Here is an 18,052-nt window from a genome sequence, read left to right as displayed (position 1 = left end):
ATAGAATGCGCATGCAGGTCAGCAGAGCCAGGAGACGCACAACACTGCATAACCACATTAGCACATACAGTAAACAGCATGCCAGGCAGGGCAGACGGGCAGCACACCACTGCGTAGCTGAATACCATAAAACAAAGAAAACAATAGAATGCGCATGCAGGTCAAGCAGAGCCAGGGGACGCACAACACTGGACAACCACGTTAGCACAAACAGTAAGCGGCATGCCATGCAGGGCAGGCAGGGCAGACGGGCAGCACACCACTGCTTAACTGAATAAACATAAAACAAAGAAAACAATAGGGGATTATCACGCTGATACGTAGTACTTCCGCATTCGGTGTTCATTGTGCACTGTGACATCCGGTGAACCACTCATCACTCTGGCGAACTGATGATGGAGGACCGGCAGTTCACTTTCACGACATCCCTGGTAAATGTACCCAAAGTCACGTTTTCTGAAGTTCACAGACTTACCGAACAACACTCCATAACAGCCCGCTCCAAACTGGACAAGGGATTGTTTATTTTTCGAGAAATATAACGACTACGAATGCGAGTGTCTGCTAGCTAGCTTACGCTAGGTAGGTTGGCTTATGCTAACGTCGGTTTGGCGTCAGCTCTGTCTGGAGGGATGAAATGATAAGAGATGAAAAATAAGGTAGATTTGTACTTCTTTGGTACATATATGAATGTGTATCTTCAGCAGAAAGTGAAATGAATGTGAAATGAACTGAATGAATAAAGGAACTGAAAGAATAAAAGGATTTAATTCATTCTCTTTTTCTGAGTACATCATTTACTACATTATATATTAACATTATTTTGAATACTTTCAGGATGGACTGACTGGACTTTAAAATTGATTATAGATGAAAGACTTCTCATTCAATTACATTACATGTCATTCAATATATACAATGTTTTCAGTGTACAAAATTACAGCTCCGGAAAAAATGAAGGGACCAATCCAAATGTTCAGTGCCTCTCGTTTTAATATTTATATTTAATATTTATAGGTACATGTTTGAGTAGAAACACTATTCAACAGGGATGTAGCCTTTTAAATCAAGTGGTCCCTGGAAGTTGGTCATCACACAGCAGACGGTCCACAGCTGATTGACTGTCGCAGACAAGGTGAAAGGACAGTGTGTTCCCAGATGCGGTATTCCTTGACTCTGCCTATTGCTCTTTCTACGAGGATTCGAAGTCGAGCGATTGCTTGTGTTTTCAGAGCATCCTCTTCAGTGAACTGCGCAGTGGTTAGAGATAAATTAATTAGTAATATTATTGTGAGTGCTTCAGTCCATCTTAAACATTTGTCTGCATATCTTAATGGTCACATTTGGGTCAAAGTTTTAATTTAAAATGTTCATTCCTTTCATGCCTACCTGTCATCTTGAAGGGTGGTATAATCAGCGTTGCCCCACGATCAGCTAGTGGCTTCTCGATGGTGAAACCCTTGTCTGCCATGCAGCCATCTCCTGGCTCCAGTAAATCCAGCAGTCCACTTCGTTCAGTCAGCTCTGGGTCGGAGATGGAGCCGGTGAAGAGACTTGACACAAAAGTCACAGCACTACAAGGGGCAATCCCAATCAAGGCCTTAAAGGTTGTTGTGTTCTTGTAAGATGATGTTCGGGTAATCATCGACTGCACCTTGGTGCAGTCGATGATTACCTGAACATCTGGACTGTACTGCACAAATTATCTTGGCATGGTGTTCTTGACTTGCAGTTTACTCATCCAGATGGGGAGGGAGCCAAGGAGCAGGTAACGGTAGTTGGCCCACGGTATAACAACATGGTAGACAGTGGACACACTGACCTGAAACATGTCAGCCAGCACCTTCTCTTGCAGGCCTGCAGCAACCCGGCAGCAGAAGAGAAAAAACTCAACCAGTTGCAGTCTACACGTTGGACTGGGAGAAATGGGTTCAAATGTTTGTATCTTTTTCTGAGCTTTCGACCAATAAACCAACATGGAGGCAGATGGTTGAATAACCTCCCAGAAGTCACAAAAAACATCTCTTGACGTGAATCTGGTGTAAAAAAGGATGTCCGCGTCTGAGACACAGAATCTGTGAAAATGCACTTGAACCACTTTCAGCTGTGACAGCTCTCATCAGCTCCTTGACTGTTTCTTCCAATTGCTGTATGTTTACAGCAGCAGCATCCAGTGCACCTGTATGAGATGAAATTAAAACATCTAACCCAGATTTTGGCTGTGACTTGCATATTGGAAGCAGTTTGGACCTCTAAAGAAATTGCTTTTTGTAGCTCAATATTGCTTTTAAATTTTGCTTTTTATAGCTCAATATTCACCTTTACAATTAATTAAGTAAGATATAAAATGCAACATTTGTACTTGTGATGAAGCTTTTCACATTGTGGTTTGGTCAAATGCTGGGACATTAATAAGACTAAACATGTTGTGCCTGAGTTCTGAAAAGTTGACCTACCTCCTCGGTATAACCTACTAATAGCCAATTCTGTGATTAAACCATAGGTAGTACATCCTGTCAGGTAGGTGGTTTAAGAACAGTATGGGGTAATAGTAGGCCAATATTTCAGAACACTAACAAACACTGACAAACCTGGTTTAGGAGCAGAACCGAAATCATGTTCTGTCATCACCACCGAAGCTGAGATCTCCTCCATCGGCTCTTATTCACAGGGCAGCGGTTGCTCCAGGGGAAGGGATGGGTGAACGTCATGGCCTAAGCGAGTTGATGCTCTTTTATAAACAGACCCCCTTCTTGGCAGTCCCCAGTTGTTCCACTGGAAACGGGAGGGTACAGACCCAATTTTCAGTCGCTTGGTGTGACCCCGGTTGGTTGCTAGCTGTAGCGTTTGTAGTCTGATTCACTAAAGTGCCGGCTACAAACAAACATGCTACCTTGTTTTATTTTAAAGTTTGGCCCTTCATCCCGGCGAACCGCTTGAATCCACTTCTTCCTTAGACTCATTTCAGTCGGGAATCCATGAAAACTTAAGTAGGGTTGGTGTTGTTTGTTAGATGTACAAAGTGGAACAGAGAGCAGTGACATCTCGCCTTTGTTTCAGCCATGGTGGAAGTGCGCCGGAAGTGTTCATGCACAACGAAGACAAATCCCGCCACCGGAACCAGGAAGCGTGATAATCCCCTATTAAGTGCGCATGCAGGTCGTCATGCATGTGAGAGTTAATTTGTGGCGCAACAGAACAGCAGCCCTTCGGTGACGTCGGGGTAATTGGCCACGATCCACTTCAAGGCATGGGGCCGATGAATGCCTCCGTTTGGAACCGCCGGTCATGGAGAGCGAAGTCGCAGCTCATCTACGGCTAACAGCACAACCGGAGAAGGGTTAGCCTTTGGTTTACATACGTTGACTGACGAGAATAGTAAATTAATAGCAGCCTACCTCCAGGTGATCCCAAACCAGCACCTAATTCGTAAGCAACCAACTTCCAGCCTACGCCACCGAGTAATGGACGCCCCGGAAGCAAAACAACGGGTAGGACATATCCCTCCCGATGACGTCCACCGACCTTATATTAAAATAAAGTCCGCCCCCCTAATCAGGATGGCTATGGCTCGCCCAATCATACTCCGAGACCAGCCAGAGGTATAGCTCAACCTGCCACACATACTCCGAATTTTTTAATTAGCATCCTACGAGTAGGCCTACCCCTGGATTCCTCGTTAGCTACGAGCGTTTTCACGACATTCGTTACCATCGAGGCCCAGGGCAGTTTCCCGAAAGCATCGTTAGCCTAGGATCGTGAAGTGCGTCGTACGAGCATCGTACAGTTTTCGAAAGCATCGTTGGTAGCGAACGTCGTGAAAACGCTCGTAGCTAACGAGGATTCCAGGGGTAGGCCTACTCGTAGGATGCTAAAAGCATCGTTACACCTGCTTCAAGTCCACCACTCGATTTAAATCCTATTCGATCGCTTTTTACTACATTTTATTTAGGACGCCTTGTGTAGGCATACTCTTTATGAGCGTACATTTGGGATTTTATGTTTCAGTTTGGCAACTGCTACAATTATTTGCATTCAATCTAAAGCTAAATTAACTGCAGTGGCATTGATTTGAAACACTCATTAATTATGAAGACTTTGAGGTTATTGTACTAAAATATATTTATTTATTGTTTGTATAAATTCCTTCCGCCTTTCTTCTTGTCGACTCGATCAGATTACACTCACTCAACATTCATAATTCATTCATGGAAAAAAATCGGATTGTTGACCTGGTGACAGGTCTGTCTGGGGCACGGGGGGGTGGACACACTGGACGTGTCGGACTCGGACAGACAGTCGATAGACCGTATACGTCTCGTAGGGTCCCAACGTGAACCAGTGCGCTTCACCGTCCAACCATGCGTGTGCGTGTCTGCTAGCCACTCCCATCCTACGTCACAGGCACGGCAGCACACATTCTTGTCCACGTGCACGAGCAGTGAGTGAACTGTACGCTCGCACACACGCTGCGTGGTAGTCATCACAAACGGAGAAGCAATGTGGCTTTCCTGATCGATGGGAGTAGTGGTATGAACGCGTTTGGAGACCATTTCACGTGTCTCTCTTGGATGGATTCAGCCTCCTCCCAATACGGTAAGACCTCAGCCGAGCGCAGACTCTGTGTGTTCACCTCCTCCACCAGCACCGCCGTGATGTGCTATTGTCTGTCTGTGGCCATGCCTGGGCAGAGGGAGAGCGGGCACGTCCGGACATCTGGGAAGCGGAGCGTCTTCTCTGTCTTTAAATGGCCTCCGCTTCGGATGCATGGTCGCGGAGCGGCGATGGACGTTTTTGTGAATGAAACACAATGCACATAGGACGTATGGTTACTATGGTCGTGCGATGGGATCGGTCGTAGTCTTAGCGGCTCGGATCGATGGAGGAGATGCGAGATAGAGCTTGATAGACACCTGCTGTCCCTGCAAGTAACCCCGACCTCATACCCGGCTGGGCTCAGCAGAGAAAATACGAGGGCGACAACGAGGAGACTACAGAGGATTTCTTATTGACTGCAATCAGTGATTAGCGGCAATTAGTCGTTTCTAGTCCCCATATAATGTGTCTTTGGTCGGAGCACATTCTCCTTTCCCCGCCCCCCAACCTCCACATTCCTATTGCAGACCCCCGACTGTTGCTAATTCGGACAGGATTCACATCTTCCACCGAGCCATGTGTTACAGTGATGCTGATGAGATAAGGCATCACTCTGACCACGACTACTGGACGTTATTAATCTGTGATCATTTAAATGTATAGTTGAAAAAACTCATCAAACCTAATACTAACCTACTACAGTCTAGCGAGCCAGACACTTTTGATGATATTGACTTTCATAGCAATATGATTATTTCTGTTTATTATAGCGTAGTTGCATCCCCGTACTCCAGATTTGGTGGACGTCCTTATGATGGTATACGCCTGTATTGGGCCTGTTGCTTCTATCACTCTTACGTTAAAGTATAGGGCTCTGAGTCATTATATCATTATAATGCTCGGTGTATTTGAATGACACATAATATATGATTCTTTGAAGTTCTGACATGTGATGGAGATGGAGGGCAGATTAACAATCCAGAGGAAAATAAGACGTGTTGATTCTTTGTATTTGTCCCACGTGACGTGCCATATACTTCTCCAACACAGCAGGACCTCAAACATTCATCATTGTGACCTGGAATGTTAATGGCAGATGATTTCTGTTTTATTCATCATATCGCACACAAGGATAATGTGGAACTGTTGCAAATGTGTAACGTCAGGTGAACACAAGTATTAGAATATAGCCTAGCTAGATACTACCTGCGGCTATAGTGCCTTCCTGTGTTTTGGGGCTGACCTTTGATGGCCAATGTGGCTACTGGTGAGGTTTATGAACCACGTCCTGCGTGCTATACATCTTGGTTGTGTGTCACACACAGAGGTGTCAAAAGTATTCACATTCATTACTCAAGTAGAAGTATAGATACTAGCATTTAAAGATACTTCTGTAGAAGTTGAAGTATCAACTCAAGCTTTTTACTTAAGTAGAAGTATAATGGTACTGGTTTCAAAACTACTTAAAGTATTAAAGTAAAAGTAATGCAAGGGGAAAAAATGCCATTAAGGACAAAAGCTGAGGGTGTGCCACAGGGCCCTATAGAATTACAATCAGCTTTTTGCCAAGTATGCTCACACATACAAGGAATTTGGTCACTGCATTTATCCCATCCGTGAATTAGTGACACACACACAGCACACCTCTATAGCACATTTCCCAACTTCCCCCAAAAAAACATTTTGCTAAAGGCCATCTAATGACTATAATGTTAATGTTGAAAAAATTGGGATGCACCTGTTTCAGACACATTTATGCCCATTGAAAATGAACGCATATTAGTACAATGCAAATACATTAAAGAACCATATATGTGTATTACTGAGCATTAACATGTGTTTCATGGAGCGGAAGATATGATGACTAGTTCCCTGTAACTATTGGAATGGTGCAAAAAGTCAAACTTCAGAGGCATGTTATCAAAAGCCTTTATTGGGAATGTAAATGTATGTATCCAAGCATAACTGCAGGAATTTAAGATGTAACGAGTAAGAACTGAGTTGTTTTTGCATCCAACCATTTCAAAAAAATCTTCCAGGTACGGCCAGGGATGTAGAAGGGTTGGCTGGTCTTCTTGGCTACCAACCTCCTCACTGGTGCTTGGTTGGGACATTTCGCTCATCTACGTCTGCTATTTCGTAGCTGGAAATGGAATGTGGCGAGATTTCTGTCATGTCAGAGAATGTAGACGGGCTCTGGTCATGCGCAGGTGCCATGGATCGCGTATAAACCAATTGTCAGAATGGTATATGTTTCTATTCTCATCCAACCAATCAAATTCACTCTATCCGATGGCGCGAAATATCTGGATAGGTCTTTTTCTTTGTATTTTTTTTAACGCCGGCGGAATAAAAACAAGCCGAAATTAAATAGGAGTAACGAGGCCATTTTTTTTAATTAAGGAGTAGAAAGTACAGATAAGTGCGTGAGAATCTAAGAAGTAGAAGTAAATTATAGATACCCAAAATTTCTACTTAAGTAAGTTAACAAAGTATTTGTATTTTGTTACTTGACACCTCTTCACACACACACACACACACACACACACACACACACACACACACACACACACACACACACACACACACACACACACACACACACACACACACACACACACACACACACAGAAGAAATAGCGCTCTTTGAAAGACAAACACCTTGGAGAAAGAGGGAGAGAGGCTTTCATGAGCCTGTATGTGTTTGTCACACATATGCTTATTTATCCAAACAGGGCCGATACACACAATGTGTCCCTTAGGCTTGTACTACTTCAGGAGGGATATGGATGTTATGACCTGTGTTAGGTTTATCTAAAGCAGATTAGCCAAAGGCTAGCACTGTTACCAGAAGCTAATATGACAGACAAAAAAGGAGTCTTGCAGGATTTCACCAGCCTGACAGGTTTAACCAGTGGATGGGTTCTTTATTAGCTTGGATTACTTTGTGACTGGCCCATACTCCATAGCCAGATGTTGGAGCCAATCAGCCTCATTCAAACACTTAATAGAGGAAGGTAGTGAGACAGGAGAGGTATAGGAGATGGGGGAGAGGGCGGTAGAGAGGCAGATGGATAGAGGGAGAGAGAGCTGGAGAGAGAAGGAGATGGCATGAGAGAGAGTTGTAGAAGGAGAGAGAGGTCAGAGAGACTTGTGATATATATACGAGGAGCATTTCACCGGTGGAAACATGAATCTGTATTGAAAGTGGGTTATATATGTAGTCGAATAGTAACATACATTTCTCATTTGGTGCCTTCTTGACCGAGAAAAGGCAGACAGTGACTTTTTGGCGTTTCTGGATTGAAGACGACAATGCACAGCTCAACAGGCCACCCCCCTGATCTACAGCCCACTAGTCCGACGTCCCTTTGTTAAAAAAAATTAAACCCTCTGTTCCGACATCCCATTCCGCCACCGGGGCTCCGCAGCCGCCGGGGCTCCGGTGGGAGTCCGGGCGCTCTGCACCGGGAGAGCTTTGGTACCTGACGCCATGGTCGCTACATGTTAGTTTATGCAGGTTTCTGCAAGTGTAGTCCCACACACTGACACTGATCTGTAATAAGTCTGTAGCGTCAGTGGGTCCCACCCCCTATAGGCGGGTTTGAAAATGAGGAACTAGTGCTTGTAGTCTTAGAATCCCCCCCTCTTACATTTCCTCTTTTAAATGATGCAAAAAACGTAATTATTTGTCATTTAAAGCAGGATGTGTTAGAGGTAGATACAGATATCTCCTGTCTCAGGGGCAAATTAGGGAATGATGCACGACCAAAAGCTTAACGCAAATGGGCGAAGTGTTCCTTTAAAGGAAGAGCGAGATGTTTGGAGAATCTGGAGATCTACTTTATAGGCTGTTGCCCGCCTGAAGTTTGCTTATTGAAACTTTCTTAAATTGGTCTTTTTCCAAAGTGCCTTGCAGGAACTTCAGCTACAGCTGATTTCGGACATAGGGGTCTTCAATAAATCGCTCCATTTGGGAGTCGTACCCTGTAACTGTTTGTTTCCATGTTGAAGCTGTTAGCAAGATTAATGGTTCATTAATTTGTGTCACCCGCTCCATGAGAAGCACAATGACATGGGCGGCACTAGCTCAGGAGGTAGAGTGGGTTGGCTGGTAACCGCAAGGTTGCTAGTTCGATCCCCGGCTCCTCCTAGAGTGTGTCGAGGTGTCCCTGAGCAAGGCACCTAACCCTAACTGCTCCCGACGAGCTGGCTGTCGCCTTGCATGGCTGACTCCGCTGTCGGTGTATGCATGTGTGTATGAATGGGAGATTGTGTGGCAATATTGTAAAGCGCTTTGGGTGGCCACTGGTTACAGATAAAGCGCTATATAAATGCAGACCATTGACCACAATATTCAAACAGCGTACAGCCATTCACATCTATTTCCTTTGGATCTATGCATATTTCACCATCTGTATTCATCCCAATACCTTCGTAATTTTCAGTGTCTGTCTGTGTTCTATATTGGTTTCATCAATTGACAATCAATATTTATTTGTATTCTCTCCCATGTTTAATTTACCTGTGAACCTGCCAAACCTATTGGCAAATATATATTATTTTGCTTACGTCTTACAGTCAGCAGGTGTATTTTGGAAAGATCCTCTTCAATGAAACGGTATTCTTGAGACACAGTGATTCCCTTATTTAGCTGGGAATACTACCAATTCCAATGCAGGAGGTTTTTAAGAAGAAAATGGCGGAAAACATTGAATATATTATGAACAAGGGCTTGTTTGATCTAAATTTAGAGCCAATCTGAAGGGACACACACACACACACACACACACACACACACACACACACACACACACACACACACACACACACACACACACACACACACCCTTACTTTTCAGACTGCACACAGTGAGGCTTATTATTAAGACAAGATCATGTGATAAGTCACTCAAGATATACCAAGATAGTGGTATATTGATCAGTATCTTTAGCCTCATAAAGTACAGCCAATGTCCTCTTTTAAGTTGGTATGGCGCAGTCAACCATTACCATGGGAGCATAATCTAAAAACACATGCATACACACATTCAAAAACATGTGTACGCCATTACACACAAACACATGCACACACATTAACACACTGACGATGTGTCAATCAGACAGAGCCTGTAGCGGACCCACAGCGCTCCAGGACCTGGGGTCCAGTGGCTGGGTCAGGGGGCCCCAGAGATCTGGCCCATACCATCCCCCCCCCTCTTAGGTGCTCTGCCATCAAATACTTCCTAGCAATCCATCTCAATGACCATCTGGACGTAAAAGAGAGAAGGTAAACCATAAGAACAGGCCATTCTGTACAGAATGTCTGTGTTTCGTTCTTTCTACTTTGTTTCCTCTTCTGTTGTCTCTTGTATGACATTTCAAATCCTATGTTTTTCAATCCTTCTGCATAAGGGAGTTGAAGGAAGCCTCAACATGTTGAGGCAGTCATCTGTTCACTACTTTGACCAATAAGAAGTGCTTATGTAATGTATGCACTATGCAGTAATAAACACGTTAAATAGGGCAAGGTCGTCATCGTTTGTCATTATAGTGTTTATTTGTCATTATTCCTGCTGCCTGCTCTGACGAAAGTGGGAAAAAAACCTTTAGATTAACTAAAGTTCAAATTAGGGCTGTACGGTATGGACTAAAATTGATATCACGGTATTTTGAGGCATAGACGGTAACGGTATTATATCGCGGTATTTTAATTTTATCTTTTAGTTTCTATGTAAATGCTTCTGAATTGGTAAAATACTGGTTAGGCAGCTATTACAGTACTTTTGTATTACTAGGACACATTTCACATAGTACAGAAGTGTTGAAATACAATATAATCAAGCTGCACAAAGTTAAAATACAAACTGAATTCAAGTGCAGCTGGAATGGAGGTATCGTTCCCTCAACCAACTTGAACAAAATAAAACTACCACAATGGTATATTTGTTGAAACCAAGTAAGTGACTCTTCTTCAGCAACAGTATTGCAAGAACTGTCATAATTGCACATTGTGTCTATGTTCACTTGGCCTCATTGCTTTTACCCTTAAAACAATAAAATATAGCAGCATAATATTAAATTCAATAATAGCAGGAGAGAAACTTTTTCCCCAAACAATAAACATGATTCAACAACTCTCATAACACAACATTAAAAATAAGTTGCTGCTCTTCAGTAACAAAGCATGAATAGGCCTACATAGTGCAACAAACAAAAAAAGTACAACAGAAACAAACAAAATTTGCTTAACAAATATTGTAATTTAACATCGCTTCTTATGACTCATTCATTTCTGAAAGTGGCTGTTGTATTACAGGTTATTAGCAAGGAAGACAAGTCTGTCAACTGTCTCTGGCTTCAGAGCAGATCAGTGGCAGGTCACAATGTTGCCACCAATGCTGAATGCCCTCTCTGAAGGGGCACTGGTGGCAGGAATACAGAGTTCTTCGGTAGAATTAGCCTGTCTTTTCAGCAGTGACGTAATCTCTGCTGCAGCTTTATTTTTTACATATTCTTTCCTGTCATCTGCGATGTATGTTGCTCTGAAACTTGGATCTAGGAGGGAGGCCATGTCTAGCAGGTCATCTGTGGCAGCCTCAGAGTATTGTTCATTTAAATACTTGAGGATGGACTTCTTCATATCCTTTGTCAGGTCTGTGTCATCTTCAGCTGGAGTCAGGACAGTGTTGTTGAGAAGATGGAGCACAGGTTTGAGGTATGATACACTGACATATTCTTCTCCGGAGAGTGCATCAGTGAACTCAATCAGGGGGCCAAGGGTCTTGCTCACTGACTCCAGAACATCCATCTCTTGCCATGATGGCACCAGGTGACGGGTTTTCCTTTCAGCCCTAAGGACCTGAGATATGGCTTTTTCCTGTTCGATCACCCTTTGGATCATTTTCTGGCGAGATCCCCATCTGGTTGGTGTTTCGGTGATGAGGCGGTGAGGAGGTAGTCGAAGTTCAGCCTGGGCATCAGCCAATTCTCTCTTCCTTTTCCATGAGTAGGAAAACGCACTCACAATCTTCTTACATATGCCGACTGCACGTTCAACAACACTCTGGCACTTCTCTCTGTAAAATAAATAATTCATTATTCTATATGTACACACATCCACATACATTTTATGTTATTTGAGAACACGCAACATAAAATAATATATATTCATAAAATGAATAAAGGTATGTGCATATATATATAAAGAATAATGATAATGATTAGGAATTATTCTATATACACACATCCTGATAATTTTTGAGAAAATAGCCTGTCATGCATAATTGCAAATTCACACTGGTTGTGTATACAAATCAAAAATTTTAAATATAGGATAACCTGACAGACCAGAAAAAAATATATTTAGAAAGACGTTTTTAAAAGACATCCTCACCTATTACAGTACACTGACTGAAATACTTACAAGGATATATGAACAGTGTAAAATGAACCATTAGGTGGAGATAATGCCCCGTGTAGTTGTACATTAAAAATAGAATTAAAAAAAACATTTAGACCTACCGATGGCGAGGTGCAGCCGGTGGCCAAAGCACTGCAATCTGGTCCAGTCGTTCAGTGCCACTGCCTTCACAACATTTGCGCCATTGTCGGTGGTGATGCATACTTGCGACTCTTCTTTAAGTCCCCATGATTCAAGCGATTCCCTCAAGCCTTGGACGATTGCATCCCCAGTGTGGTCATCGGTGAAATATGACGTTGGTAAACACTTGCTGCACAACTCCCACTTGTTGTTGATGAAATGGATGGTCAAACTGTGATAAGGCTCCATTGTCCGACTTGACCATAAGTCAGTGGTCGTTGCATAATGTTTGATGTTTCGGATTTCTTTCTCCACTTGCTCGCGGACCTTGACGTACAGTTTCGGCATCTCAATTCGACTGAAATGTGTTTGCGCAGGTAACACGTACCTGGGATCCAGTGCCTTGACCATATCTTTGAATCCCTTTCGATCGACCGTTTGAAATGGAACCATATCTTTGCACAGGTAAACAGTGACGGCGTTTGTTACCTCGTTCCACCGCTGGCTTTTTTTGTCGCAAGGACTGCCTCTGGAAAATACCTGCGTGAGCGATGTTTGAGACGTTGAGACAGCTCTTTTCTTCCCGCTGCTAGTCTGCGGAGGCCGCATCCTTTGGCTCTCTTCATATTCCAACACGTGATTTCTTTGTAAGTGATGGAAAAGGTTAGTGGTATTACCGCCGTTTGCCACCACTGTTTTCTTGCACAATTTGCAGTTGATAGTTTTCTGCTCGGTGTCTGACACTTTAAAACCAAACCACGTCCAGATAATGGAATGTGAACCCTTCTTTTTCACCAACTGCTCCTCTTCCTCGCGTGCTGTGCTTTCAGCCATATCTCCGTCTGTTAAGCCACTGCCGTTCTCTCGTGCATGTTGTGCACATTAGGGCTGTAACGATACACAAATTCACGATTCGGTTTGTATCACGATTTTTGACCCACGGTTCGATACATCCCACGATTCTTTTAAATTTAAAAAGCATTTTATTTAAACAACACTTAAATACCAATTATCTTAATGTAACATTTAATAAATAATTTGGAACACTGAACAGATTTGAACCGAAAGAATACTATTAAAGTATAGCTAAATTAATAAAGAAATAACCAAAGATTGCAGTTGGAGGATGCTTTTTGCTGGTAGGCATAATAGGGCCCCTTTAACTGTTTGGTTGGTTTATTCAAATATCCTTATTAGCGCTTCTTATTAGGCTATGTAGCTTAAATAATGACATAATCAGGCCGTATAGAATGCAACATGTTTAATAGCCTAACTTTCAATAGATGAGGAAAAATATGAACGTCGCAATAACGAGGCATAGTGTTACGAGTAGCATATGTGTGTGCGGGAGAATGGCAGTGTGCGTCTGCGTGTGTGAGTGACGTCAGCGAGTGAGTGGACGAGCGAGGAGAGCGAGCGGTAGCGCGTGTGTCTAGTGAAGAAGCGAACGAGTCCGGTAGAATAAAGTACCCATCCTGTCAATAATCGGTGGCCGCTTCATTCCTACCTATAAGCAGACAAACTGCCAGTCAAATCACACAAAACAATAGAGACAGGATCACACAGGCAATTTTTTTCGCGCTTGGCCCACTCTGGATAAATGTCGTTCATATCGCATATGAGGACTTCGAAGGCTGGGGAGAAATGCAATCCTCCGTAGCCACGGAGAGCTGTGATCACAGAGAGGGCATCTCGTCACATATTTACGGCATCGATAGGAGGGGGCGCTGTCAGCAGACTATTATTTAGACAAATTATTAGCAAATTTCAATCGGACAATTTGACCGAAGAGTTAGAAAGGGCATATCGCGCTTCTGCCTTCTCACACCGCGAGACAGGATCGTGGCTTTGAGTATCGCGATTTTCGGTTTGATACGCGTATCGTTACAGCCCTAGTGCACATGGATATGTTTGTAAACATTGTGATGCTTACGCGGGCTGCCTGGACGCATTGTGATGATGTCATTGCTTCTGCGCTCGTCAAAATAAAAGGGGGAAAAAAGAAAGTGTTCATCTACTTGTCACACCGGTCCCGCGGTAACGTCAAAATCCCTACCGTAGCGAAAATTCACACCGGTATACCGTCAGAACCGTTTATACCGTACACCTCTAGTTCAAATTAGCTCCTAACTTGTTTTGACCAATCATGTTCCTGATGTCGGGGATCTTTGCTTGTTTTTCTCGCCTGGAAACGAGTTGCACAGGCAGTTCGATTGGACAGATTTGATTACTGTGTTTAATGCCCCGTCCACACGGGAACGATCTTTTCCCTTCCGTTTTCCTTTGATGCGTTTCAGGAATATCTCCGTAAAGACGGAGTCATTGCGTGAATGCATAATAAAAAATAGTACAAATCAAAAATCAATGCAACTCTAACGTCGCCAAGCTGGTAGTGGGGCGATGACGTCATCGTTTGCGTTTCAGGCGTCCACACGAATCCTAACACTAAACCGCATAGGTCCGGTTTTATTTGAATCCACCCTGGCACCTGGTTTCAGAAAAGTGCGTTTTCGGGCACCGGATCCGCCGGCTCCGTCTGGACAGTCGGCCAGAACGGACGAGACTTTGTTCGTTTCACCACGAACAAAGGACGGGTGGACGGGGCCTTAGTTTTCTGAAGATCTCCTGCCTACTTACTGGGAGTGGCTAAATCGTACACAATATGACTTTAATATTAATCTTGAATATATGACGAAGTGCACCAATGCCACCAAAGTGTGTGTGTGTGTGTGTGTGTGTGTGTGTGTGTGTGTGTGTGTGTGTGTGTGTGTGTGTGTGTGTGTGTGTGTGTGTGTGTGTGTGTGTGTGTGTGTGTGTGTGTGTGTGTGTGTGTGTGTGTGTGTGTGTGTGTGTGTGTGTCAGGTTGTATAAAGGGATCCACTGTCGATAGAGGGGTCTGGTCAGGCTAAGATTCTACTACTTTAAACAGGCTCTTCAACCTGTCCATTGTACTAGAGGCAAAAGGGACTTAACACATATAATTCAACCTCTTTAGATCAGTGTTGAGGTTAAGGGGCAGGGGTAACAGGTGATGAGTGTGGGAGTATTGTGTGATTGCTTTTCATTAGGAAATGACACTGCTAAAGTGACATCACAGGTGAATGGTGGTGGGAGGAAAGAACCATGATGGGACTACTGTCTGCAAAAGCTTTTCATCATGCTCAAGCTCAGGATGTATGGCTGGAGCAGCGAGGAGGAGATGTGATGGAGACCGCTGGGCTGCTGCTGCAGAGGCATTAATAGAAGTGGTCATATGTGATCGCATTCACCTGGTCGCTTTTTCGGATTGAGGAGAGTGAGCTTGGAGTGAATTCTTTCTGTTGACCGCACTTACGCACGCCAATTTCACTGGTCACTGCAGAGTTCTTCAAGGAAAGAGGGGTCGAATCCAAAGGAATAGCTTTAAAGAGACTTTATTTGTATAAAGTATTTTCGGTATGGTAAACTGATGCTCTGAAGTAAAGAGAGATTGAAGATGTGCCTTAGCACGTGCAAGAGTATTCTCCTAGCTGAAAAATAGACCTAACCCTGTGTCTAATCGCTGCCGAGAGAGTTCTGAAGACAATGTGGATCTGTTGGCTGTTATGGTCTGACCAGCGCGGTCCGGAAGTAGTGGGGGGAGCCGATGTGAGATAACCCTCGGCTTTCTCGCCTGGTCTGTGGTGCTGCCTTCTGTGGCTAAAGTATGTATTACAGCCTTCAGTAAGGTCTTGCTCCCCTTGTGGCTATGTATGGTATTTACGGCTTATATGTTTGGTCTTGCTTCATTGGGTCCATGTGTGGGTAGCTTAGATTCTTAAAATACGTAACAACGCTGGGGTTAAAGTCACCGGACTACTACCAAAATGAACGGAGCGTTTCCGCGGCATTGAGAAGACCTGTGTAATAAAGGCCTATAATATTTCTGTTTATGGCATGGATTTCTCCTCAGATTAGGCCAATAAAAAAACGCTTGATCAAAGGCCCGGCCCGACCCGAGGATAGTGGTCGGAAATATCGGAGAAGGATGCACTTATTGTGCAGCAGGACGCAGGGTGCAAGTGCAGTTGGAAGTGGTCAGGCCTAAAATTAGAAGTCACGACTGAGGTGAATTCAGTGAAGCATAACTTTCCACTGTCCGATTTTTTCAAAAAAATGGAGAAAAAAGGATGTGCTAAATGCACACTCTGCATTAAAGAAATTAATTATGCCAGCAGGGGTGTACATGCCCTGTATGCACACTGTAAGGCATTCATCGGAGGAAAGTGACAACAACAATAACTACACAAAGTGTTGCACAGCTTCTCCGAAACCCAATGCAGAGGTGTGTGTTTGTGTGTGTGTGAAAATTAATTAACTTAGTTTAAAAAGTCACTTTAACTGAGTAACTAATATAGTTTTTATCTTTCTAGGCATATAGCATATAGCATAGGTCTTCTCATGATAATAGGATATCATGCCATCACATTTTTTCCGACTTCGGGTAGCTCTCTCTTTTTTGTCATACATGTGTTTGCATCCCTGAGAGACATTTACGTACCAAAGAATCGTTGAAATCGCTGTGTTAACATCGCCTGAATTTCCCAGGATGTAACGGATTGTGACCTCACTTAGAGATGCTAATTATGTGCAGTGGCATCACTGAGCCGTACTATCTGTTAACAGTGGCATCACTTACGTCACTAAGAGCTGTGAACACTAGGGACATCAGTAAGACTTACTGTTGACATGACATCGCTAGGCTTGCAGAGACCTCAACAAGGGTCTTCCAACATGGAATATCACAGCAATATCTGATCTAAGATTCAAGCTGAACCAAATGCAGTCACTCGTATCATTTGTATTAATTGGAACCGTCTATTTTCATATTGAGTCTAGTTTGTACTGGCAGAAAAACCTTGTGCTATACATTGTGCATGCAGTATCTCATTCCTCGTAGTATCGAATAAAGAGGGAATGATGTGAGATATAGGCTTATGCTACAGGATTTGAATGGCTATAGTTCAATTACATTCTTTATTCTTGTAACCTTATTAGCCCACCAGCCACTGTGGCAGGTAGATTTAAAAATCTACCAGCCACTCATATTTTTTACCAGCCACTTTTTATGCGCTATATATTTTAATATATGCGTACATTTTAAACAATATAATAGTAACAATAGATAAGAAGTGTTTTTCATACACATCATTTTATTCCATCAGAAGTGATTCTTACTGTAAGTAGGTGCTACCAAGGAACTGAGTTGAAAATGTTACACTCTTACCGCATATGATAAACAATACACAGGTATCTGCTAGGGCTGTAACGATACGCGTATCGAAACCGAAATCGCGACACTCGAACCACGAACCACGAACCACGAACCTGTCTCGCGGTGTGAGAAGGCAGAAGCGCGATATGCCCTTTCTAACTCTCCGGTCAAATTGTCCGATTGAAATTTGCTAATAATTTGTCGAAATAATAGTCTGCTGACAGCGCCCCCTCCTATCGATGCCGTAAGTATGCGACGAGATGCCCTCTCTGTGATGACAGCTCTCCGTGGCTACGGAGGATTGCATTTCTCCCCAGCCGTCGAAGTCCTCATATGCGATATGAACGACATTTATCCAGAGTGGGCCAAGCGTGAAAAAAATTGCCTGTGTGATCCTGTCTCTATTGTTTTGTGTGATTTGACTGGCAGTTTGTCTGCTTATAGGTCAGAATGAAGCGGCCACCGATTATTGACAGGATGGGTACTTTATTTTACTGGACTCGTTCGCTTCTTCACTAGACACACGCGCTACCGCTCGCTCTCCTCGCTCGTCCACTCACTCGCTGACGTCACTCACACAAGCATACGCACACTGCCATTCTCGCGCAAACACATATGCTGCTCGTAACACTCCAGACTAACTTTTTCCTTGGGTGCACTGGTGCGCCTAAATTTTTGAT

At 43.5% G+C, this 18,052-nt stretch overlaps 1 protein-coding gene and 1 long non-coding RNA gene across 7 annotated transcripts in view; one reads left to right on the top strand and one right to left on the bottom strand.

Moving 5' to 3' along the window:
• Positions 1-749: 749 nt before the first annotated feature.
• LOC132447560 (uncharacterized) lies at positions 750-3,142 on the bottom strand. Of its 3 annotated transcripts, none has more exons than XR_009523114.1 (4): positions 2,592-3,142; positions 1,676-2,179; positions 1,390-1,524; positions 750-1,250 (listed from the first exon to the last, which is right to left on the bottom strand). It is a non-coding gene; the product is annotated as an uncharacterized LOC132447560 (long non-coding RNA). The 3 variants fall into 3 exon arrangements; XR_009523116.1 differs by having other exon boundaries at positions 1,390-1,574; positions 1,823-2,179; XR_009523115.1 differs by having other exon boundaries at positions 1,823-2,179; positions 2,592-3,140.
• Positions 3,143-4,338: 1,196 nt separating this feature from the next.
• The window catches only part of plppr1 (phospholipid phosphatase related 1), a 92,353-nt gene continuing 78,639 nt past the window's right edge, over positions 4,339-18,052 (top strand). Inside the window, exon 1 of one of the 4 annotated variants that reach the window (XM_060038840.1) lies at positions 4,339-4,596. The gene's annotated coding sequence lies outside the window, so the exon portion shown is untranslated. The remainder of the gene's footprint in view (positions 4,597-18,052) is intronic. The other 3 variants (XM_060038838.1, XM_060038837.1, XM_060038836.1) reach the window with 3 other exon arrangements.

The sequence above is a fragment of the Gadus macrocephalus genome, chromosome 19, assembly GCF_031168955.1.
Source record: "Gadus macrocephalus chromosome 19, ASM3116895v1".
In the NCBI taxonomy this organism is placed as follows: Eukaryota; Metazoa; Chordata; class Actinopteri; order Gadiformes; family Gadidae; genus Gadus; species Gadus macrocephalus.
The sequence above is the reverse complement of the archived record's forward strand: the minus strand, read 5'-3'. Positions and strand labels throughout refer to the sequence as shown.